We start from the raw sequence: 9,910 nt of genomic DNA, 5'->3' as shown, positions 1-9,910 counted from the left end.
TTCCAAGAAATATACAATGAGGTAATGACTGATGAGCAATCAACAAAGTCAAGAAGCAAACGCAATAAACCAGGAAAGACTTGTTGTAAATTCTACTTTGTATGTCACTTCGTACTATTATTTAGTAAAAGGCCATAGGACTGATATGAGTATAATCTGCCCCATTAGGCCATTACCCATAGAGTTGGATAAACAGCAACACAAAAACAAATTAAAAAAGTTCAATATCTGATGTGGAGCTCATGTCCGATGTAATAACAAAATCCTTAGCACTCCGAGTATGACATTAAATAAATTAATTAATTATAAACTCAGAAAATTTACACTTAGGTTTCAGAAAGATACAACGATCCACAAACTTCATAAGAAGTATTATAAAACAATGGTAAAAAGCAATAAAAAAGAAGGAAAGGGGGAATTTAAGAAAGCCTTTGAATTACGAAGGTGCTTGCTTTTGAGAGAGAAGCACAGGGAGAGCCGGAGAGCCATGGGAAGGAAGATGAGAAAAGATTTATCTTTATTGTGCCTCTATCTACACATCTTTCTATAGAAAGAGGCTTGAATACCGTAAATAATGGCCTTTGTCAGACATTAAGCATTTCCTTCTGGTGGTCATCAGTGTATCAAAAACAAATTAAACATCAAATAAATATATGACTATTGACATTTTTTTTTTTTTTGAAAGAGACTATTGACACATTTTGTATAATATAAACCCTGACATTTTCCTGCTTACGCAGGATACAAGCCCCGTGAGTCTCTAGCACTCTCATACTAGAGAGGAAGCATTGCAAGCCATTTCAAGAACATGTTGAAGCATTCAAAAGGCTTATACTCTGGAGCGGTATGTCCTGCTCCCTGCAAGTAAACAATGTATACATAATTATGATACTCTATCAAATTATGTTTTTAAAATGAGTGTCACCTTTGTACCTTCACGGTAGCATATGTTACATGATATTTATCATTTGAGAACTTTGTAGTATACCTGCACGTTCAATTCCAAAATTGAAATGCTGAGAAAGTTTTCTTACATAGACCAGGGAAAAAAAATAAAGGAAACTGACGCAGTATTTGTTTGATTTCATGTAGTTAACTAGTTGCTTACCCTGCAACTTGACCATGGACAAACCATGGCCTCCAATCATCAGAAATTGAGACATTTAACATGTTTATCCATTCCAATGTTCCAACATATGATATAACTATGTCTTGGTCACCACTGTCATTAAATATATAATGCAGTCAAGACATTAAAGAAGCGGATTGTTTTCATATAATTAGCAGCAAATAATGCAGAAAATTTGAAATTAAAAATAAATCATAGATTGAGCTTCTATACTCACTAATAACAAAAAGATGCTGGAGACTGGAGTTGGAATATTGAATATGGGTTTCTTTTGACTCCTCTAAAACAGTTTAGCAGTGTAAGCCAAACTTTGATGCTAAATATGTCCAGAGATTGACAAATGACAAACATCTCAATGTAACAAATGTCGGTAATACGTAGTATATTATTCCAAATTAAAATCTATTCAAATTCTACCTATAAATATGAAATTGTTGTTAATGAGAATTTATTATATAGTGTCACCACAAGCTAATATCATATCAAATATGGAGTAGAATACAACAAGCTAGTTTAAACTTAAAATCTCTATCTTGGCATTTGTGTTCTGAAACAAAAACCTTGTGCCCTTGACCATGCTTCTTGAAATAACAAAATTAAACTTTAAATTCCAAGATCCAAAGAACTTGGGATGTGATTGGAGGGTGAGGGTAAAAAGGCGACGGGCAAGACAAAAACCTAAACAATCTATCTTTCCAAACCTTTGGTCTAGAACTACAATCAAGGCCTATTAGCATAACAAGAGTCACCTTTTCATGTGATTTGGTAGTCCCTCAAATGTGGAGAGCATTTGTCTCTCCTAGAGGGGAAAGACTAAACTGAACATGCTATAAAGCCCCAAAAATTTCATTTAGAGAGCAATCTTCGGGTATTAATCTTACAAAACAATGATTTTCTTTGCCATTAATAACCTTTAAATGAGGACTAAGCAGAGCATGCCGATCGAAAAAACTGAAAGAATCCACAAACAATATTCTATATACAACTCCTTACACCCAGCACATACTAGCAAGTACCCTTTCAACATGAAGAAACAAGCCCCATATGCATGTGTTAATTTTAAAATAGAGGCGTAGCCACATAAGGGGCTGGGTAGGGGGCCAGCCCCCGTGGCCCAATCTCGCGGCCCATATTTTTGTAATATGACCCCTGTAAAGTTTAATGATATATACCGATGAACCCTCTTGTATAGTACTATTATTCTCTTGGTTCAATGGTAAGTGGGTGTAAATTTTACCCAAGGGGTAGAGGGTTTGAGGATGCATATGGGCTAAAAGGTGATCTTTTTTATTTAATTGAAAACATTAAAAATAAATAACCAAAATAAATCTAAAAACTCTAAACTTTCACTTTCCAGAGACTTTGTCAATGTTAATTCATCTTATCTTTTTAAATTTTTTACCCCACAAATTTGCTTAAACCTTTTTTCAATTCTCTTTTACTCTTTTCACTTTCTTGAATCATCATCTACATGATATCAAAATTCAATTTTCTAAATTCAAAACCAATTCTCAATAGGATTACAATCTCAACCCTCGATATTCACCTTGATTGCATTGGTATGTTTTCTTGTATTCAAACTTTATTTTAACTAGTTTCATTCATAATTTAGTGTTTTAGAATGATGTATGTGAGTTTTTTTAAATAAATTTTCCCTTGTTTAATTCATGAATTTTCCTTTTCAATGATTTCTTTCTTTCTTTCTTTTTTTTTTATTTTTTTTGTTATGCATTTATGCTTAAATGCTTACATAACAAATTTTCATTTTCAAGTAATTCTAGATATAATATATAGTTGGACAGTAAGTAAGGTTTAACAATGAGATTTGATGACAATTACTTTGTATGTGTATGTGAGTAAACTATAATCTAGTAGGTCTAGTACATAGGGGCATAGCTACGAGGCTAGCCGGTTGGCCTCAGTAGATTTAAAATCCTGTCTACACCTCTGATTTTAAACATTTTTTGGAAAAAATTTTGGCATGCGTATACATTCCAAAAAAAAAAAAAAAAAAAAAAAAAAGCGTTCTAAAAATTAGATGAAAAACATAATTTAGAGATTGTTGGTAGTTCAAATTTTGGACACCAACTTTTCACCCCCCTCTCGCCTCTACACTTATATAAGATAGATGAACCGAAGAAATACCACCGCTATTATTTAGTAATTTCCATAATAGAACTAAATCCTCCACCACCACCGGTTTTTTACACAACTAAACTAAATCCTCCACCCTCAATGAAGATGAAATTAGTCTAAGATCTATAGTTCCTAAAATTAAAATAGAACTATTCAACAACATATAGGAGAAAGAAGAGAAGTTTCACTTTATAGGGGAAATCGTGACAAGTTCCTAGGGTTTCACTTTTGGGGGGGGGGGGGGGGGGGGGGGGCAGTTTATAGGAGAAAGAAAGGAAGTTGGGGGGGGGGGGGGGCAGTTTATAGGAGAAAGAAAGGAAGTTGTAGAGAAGAGTGGCTACCATATAGATTTTATTACAACTCCTTTTTAGGTGAAAATGTAAAGGCATTGACACACTTTAAACTTGGATGTAATGCCTCAAAATTATGGTTACTATTTACTAGTGGAAAATAATACTTCAGTAATTTCAATTACTGGTTTTGTAGTTATTAAGTTAGTGCGGTAATGAACTAGTGGGGAGTTAATGAGTTATATACCTCAAGCTAGTAGTAGTTGCTTATTTATAGGAAAATTATCTTCATTAAGTTGGTTTACTATCTCTATTTAAGGCTAGCAGTAATCGCTTTATGAAATGAATTGAATGCAAAATGCTCTTCTTTCTCCTCTCTCATCTTTATTATAATTTCAAGTATTAGAGTTGGGTTAGAGAGAGAGAGAGAGTAAAAGAAGAAAGCCATCCTCCATTATATGTGTCAAATAATTGGAGAGCAAACCACCATGTCAAAAATGGAAAACAGATATGTGATGATTATGTTTACCATGAAGAGAAATGCTAGATAAGTTAAAATAATAATAAAAAAAAAAAGTGCGATTGTGCAAGTTGAAGTGCTCCGAAAATATGGTATTGATGATGATATGGCATTGTGCATATAAAAAAAGTTCTGAAATTTAACAAGAAATATGACAATAAAATGGAAGAAATGAGATTATGGTTATAGCAAAAACAAATTCCATAGAACTAGTTGGGAGTTATATACCCCAAACTACTATTCCTACTTTATTTGCCTTATCTTCATCATTCAATTTGTTTGTGCATTAGATGGATGCCAAGACAACTTTCTTGAATGATGATTTATCAATCAATCAATCAATCAATCAAAGCCTTAATCCCAAAAGTGGGGTCGGCTAACATGAACCAAATTTGATCATTCCGTGTAGTCATCAACATAAATCTTTCTCCTCCATCCCTTACGATCCAAAACTTCATCCTCACGTAAATCCATGCACTTCATATCCTTCCTCACTCCTTCCAACCAAGTCATCTTTGGTCTCCCTCTTCCTCGTTTAATCCCTCCATGGTCCCACTCTTCCACTCTTCGCACCGGTGCACCCTCGGGTCTCCGTCTTACATGTCCAAACCAACGCAGACGAGAAATTTATTAGAATGGAGAATAAGGTTTGTAGACTCAAGAAGTCCTTGTATGGACTAAAGCAAACACCAAAGCAGTGGTATGAAAAAATTCATAGTACCATTCTAAGATTCGGTTTTGTTGTCAATGCTACTGATGCATGTGCTTACTCTAAAATGTTTGATTATCATTGTGTGATCATATGACTTTATGTGGACGACTTGTTGTTTAGTGCTAATTTGAGTGTTATAACTAAAACTAAGAAATTGCTTTCTTCTAAGTTTGAGATGAAAGATTTAGGAGAAGTAGATGTGATCCTTAGGGTTAAGGTCTAAAAGACAAAGAAATGCTATTTTCTGATAGTCTCATTATGTAGAGAAAGTGCTGAAAAAGTTTGATTGCTTTGATGTTGTGCCTTTGAAAAGTACATAGAAAGTAGTATAGCTCTTGAGAAGAATCTCAGGAAGAGTATGCCAAGGTAATAGGGAGCAAGGTAATAGGGAGCTTGAAGTTCTTAATTGAGCAGGCTTAGTAGGTACACTCATAACCCAAGTGACATTGGGAGCTTTAAGACGTGCACTTAGATATCTTCGAGGAATCATGAGTTGGGGTTTAGATTTTGTTGGTCGTCCTTTAGTTCTAGAAGGGTATTGTGATGCTAATTGGGTAAGTTCTAGTGATGAAGTGAACTCTACCAGTGGGTATGTTTTTACTCTTTGTGGTAGTACTGTATCATGGAAGTCTGCAAATGTATTGTCGGGTGGACAATGGAAGCAAAGTTCATAGCTTTGGATCTTGCTACCAAAAAGCCCGTTTGACTAATTACCGGATGGAAAATGGAAGCAAATATCCCATTGTGGGGAAAACTAACACCACCGGTCTCTATGCATTGTGATTCACAAGATAAGAATAGTGTCTACAATGGAAAGAAACGGTACATACATGCACATACTTGTTAGGCAGAAGTCAATGAGACAGCTTATTGTGAAGAAAAACCCAACTGATCATTTTACTAAGGGTCTATGCAAGAGAATGGTAATTGAATCATCAATAGGAAGGAATGGGATTGAAACCTTTTGTTGAACGGATGTGACTTTGTAAGTATTGATTAAACATTTGCTATGTTATAATATGAATAAATCCTAACCTAGTTATTATCTTTGTATTTAGGCCCTGTTCTGTTCACCTTATTTCTACTTATTTCAGGAAAAATAAGTTCAAATAAATTCAGCTAAGGGTTAATAAGTTAAGATAAGTTTAAGAAAAATAAGTTCAGTTTGTGATAAGGGTTAATAAGGGCTACCCAAGTTCAATATATAACTAAAATAAGTTAGATAAGTTATAGATAAGATCAGATAAGTAACAAAAAGGGTGTTGATTTTACCTAAATAACACACAAAGAAGTAATTGATTTAACTTCTATTATGAATGTACTTCTATTATGAATGGAGAGAAAGCCCTTTCGTTGTACAATTGATGGTCTAGGTCAAACGTAAATGTAAGGAAATTTGAAGCAAGGGAGTGTGTTGGATGTACAGCTTCAAAAATAATGGTTGTTAGTGAACGATAATACTTCTTTATTTTACGATACCAATTTGCATGAACTAAATAGAACTATACATCCCACGTTAGTCGTGATAGTTGCTTACAATTATTTGTATTTTATTTTTCAATAAGTTAATTTACTATCTCTATTTAAGGCTAATTGTAATCACTTATGAATTGGATTGAAAGCATGCAAGTTCCTCTTTCTCCTCTCCCCAAAATTTCAACATTTAATTGATAAGGCACATATATTGTCAGAAGCTAGTACGCCTTATATTAAGTACTCTAGATGACTCTTCAATTACAATAAACAAATGATAACATAAAAACAACATACTTAACAAAGAGTAAAAACAGTGACATGAATATAATATTACCTGTAGATTAGTGCACGGATATAGTCTTGTGTCAAATTTTGATGGTAACCAAAGGTGCTCTCAACATTGTACTCATATGCAAGAGTTTTATTACATCTGATCCAAGAACTAATAGTACCCTATTCATGAAAGAAAAGTACATGACGATAAGCAAAACAATCAGCCGAAGAAATCAGCTACTAAGATACAATGAGATTCGATATAATGGCTTGACTTTTACCCAAATATTCAGCAAAGTACAACTCAAATGAAGTTTTTGCCACATGAGCAATAGTTGTCCACGTTGGTGCAAATTTTTATGGCGCCTACTTGAGATTCCTAATTTGGTACCAGTTATTCATCTTTTTTTATTTCTCCAAAAAAATTTCTAGGCCTTAGCAAAGAATGAGAAGTACTGGCTATTTCATACAAGTATATTCCTATAAAAATTCCTTCCATTCTTTAATTCTAAAACTCTAACATTTGGATACGAATCGAACATGATTTTCATCCTACAATAACAAAATACTCCATTCGTCCCATAATATAGTTCCTGTTTGTGTTTTTTCATGGTATTTAAAAAAAGGAGGAGAAAGTGGACAAAGTACATTAATAAAAGTGAAAAGTACAATCATAGACAAAAGTTAGAGAGAGAAAGTGAAAAAAGTACAAGACATGTGTAAAATTCAAGGGTAAATTAGGAACAATGAATAAAGTTAAAAAAAAGTAAGGGTATAATGGTCATTACATGCTATCCAAAAATAGAAACAGGAATAATATTTTCGTTCTCCAAAATAAGAAAACAAGAACTATATTATGGGACGGGGGGAGCACATGTGATAGTTTCCACTTCGAAAAAGATCGAGTTCATATACCTCTTGAATGTGAAGAGCTGCTCGAACTTGTATGTCATTAGCCCAATTTTCCAAGAGATAGTACATACTCTCCTACATAGTTGACAAATGCTCTTGGTAAATTTTTAACACAAATCAACTCATGACTAGTTATTAGCAAACAAGCTGATTGGGCTTGTAGCCAAACGAGTATACGAGGTCAGCTTGGTGTTTTGACGTTAAACAGGTCATAGGATCTTCGTTACGTTGCGATATTACCATCTACTGAGTATTAAACAAAAAACTTAATGTAGATTTTTTTACTAGATTTTGCAGAGCATTGACCCTTACACAACTGATAATAGCCTTCCTTTTGAAACAATTGGAATAAAAATTTTAAATTGAAAGAGAAAGAAACAGAAACAGCACATGTAGAGCACCTAACGAGACAAACAATGCAAATATCCATGCATTTAGAACTATACAAACAATGAAACCTGCACAGACTGCCAGACACGAGTATCAAATTCAAACAACTTGAAGACAAATCCAATTTTAATTAAATACGATTAAATCAGCGTTAGTTCAAAGAAATCAACCCTAATAATATATAGAAAGAAAAGAAAAATGAAAACTTAAATCAGTGTTCGTGTGACTTTATATCTTAGCACTGTCCCAATAATCAGTGGCGGATCCTGGGGGTACATAGAGTTACAGCTGTACCCCCATTCCGAAAAGAAAAAAAAACAACTGATAATAAAAGAGACCGCCTGTAAAAATAGGCAGTCTCTTAGGTACTGCTATATAGTTCGCCGCAGCAATTAATGGCCCGCCTTTTTTGTGTAAAATTTAAAAAGACCACCTTTTTGAAAAGGGGGTCTCTTAGGTGGGTTTTATTATTTTTCACGCCAAAATACTACTTTTGATCATATAGACCTAATGGTACAAATAACAGGTCTCTTAGGTGATATTGTTTATTTTTCCCGCCATAAATTAGTACTTTTGATCAAAGAGACCTATTGTTACAAATAACAGTTCTCTTAGATAATCTCTTTTTTTTACTAAATAATTCAGGTCTACATAGCAATAAGTCACCACTCATATCCCCACGCCCACAAAGGCAGCAGCATCGTCAAATGGGCACTAGGCAACAGATCGGGCCAAGGGAGATGCCCATGGGTGCTAGGAAGTACCTTCCCCTTAAAGAGTTTTTTTGGCACACAGGGCTATTTACCTAGTGAACACCCAATTGACAGTAACACAGTAGTGTTTTTTGACCCAAAGAACACTATGTGCAGTCGGATTTTTGAGGCGAGGTCCAAAACATTCCAAAATACGCTAAGAGTCTCGGGATTCATCCAGGAGCTTCTAGAACTTTCTAGGATACTCTTATAATTTTTTTAGTCCTATAGTATTGTAGAACACTCCGGAATAATGTACATATGAGTTATAACCAGAAGTTATATAGAAAACTCAAGAAAGTTAAGCTTCTAGGACCTTCCATTTAAGAAGGTTAAAAGGATATCTAGACCACTGGGAGCACTATAAATAGGGGCCTGCCCCTTCATTTTTGCATCATCGAAGCATTTGTAAACACTCACAATGTCAAGCCATCAAAGTTCTCTTAACTTACTCTCTTGTGCTTTCTCTTACTTACTCATTTAGGCCTTCGTTGCCTTCTTTGCTAGAACTAGGTTTAAGCCTTGACTAACAGCCTTGGGGGGGGGGGGGGGGAGTTAGTGGGCGTACGTACACAAGACTAGGGGAGTTAGTCCACATGTGACAGATAGCTGCCTGAAATCCTTCGAACAATACATTGTATCATAACTAGCTACTCTTTAGCATATATATTCACATCAGTTCCTCTTATACATGCACCGAAAATAGCCCTCTCTACAAATACACATTGATTTTTGCTATTTGATATGACTCTAAATATCTTGCATCAAAATTTAAAGTTAGTTATCACGGTGAATGAGCTTTGACATTGATCAGACATTGAAATTATCACATGGTATCCTAAATATCAAACATAAAACATGGATTAATAAGATACAATAATTTAAGGCATTAGGATCAATCAGCAAATCCAAACATAAAAAAATTGATCACCATAGGCTACTATAAAAATTGATAAGGACCAAACATGATAATCATGTATAAGAGATACATACCTGGCACCATGTTCGATGTGATACACATTTAGGTCTTAAGACATGAGCAGAAAACAAGGGGTCAAAATTCTGCATAAATCAAAATTAATTCATAGTAAATTATACTTCCACTATTTATTTACTTGCAGCACATCCTTAAATCACTTACTGTGAGATCGAGATTATATAGTATGAACAAACAAATCAATTAAAATAATTTTTACACGTGTTATCTTACCCATCCGTATTTCTGGTGTTAGAATTATTTTGATAAAATCATTCATTTAACATCCGTAATCACCTTCCAATAGTAAATGTCTAAAAGTTTGTGTTGCAAATAAAAAAAAA

At 34.1% G+C, this 9,910-nt stretch overlaps 1 pseudogene; it reads right to left on the bottom strand.

The window, feature by feature from the left end:
• Positions 1-774: 774 nt before the first annotated feature.
• The window catches only part of LOC145632706 (serine carboxypeptidase-like 10), a 32,980-nt pseudogene continuing 23,844 nt past the window's right edge, over positions 775-9,910 (bottom strand).

The sequence above is a fragment of the Chenopodium album genome, chromosome 5 (genome assembly GCF_948465745.1).
Source record: "Chenopodium album chromosome 5, dcCheAlbu1.1, whole genome shotgun sequence".
Taxonomy (NCBI): Eukaryota; Viridiplantae; Streptophyta; class Magnoliopsida; order Caryophyllales; family Amaranthaceae; genus Chenopodium; species Chenopodium album.
The sequence above is the reverse complement of the archived record's forward strand: the minus strand, read 5'-3'. Positions and strand labels throughout refer to the sequence as shown.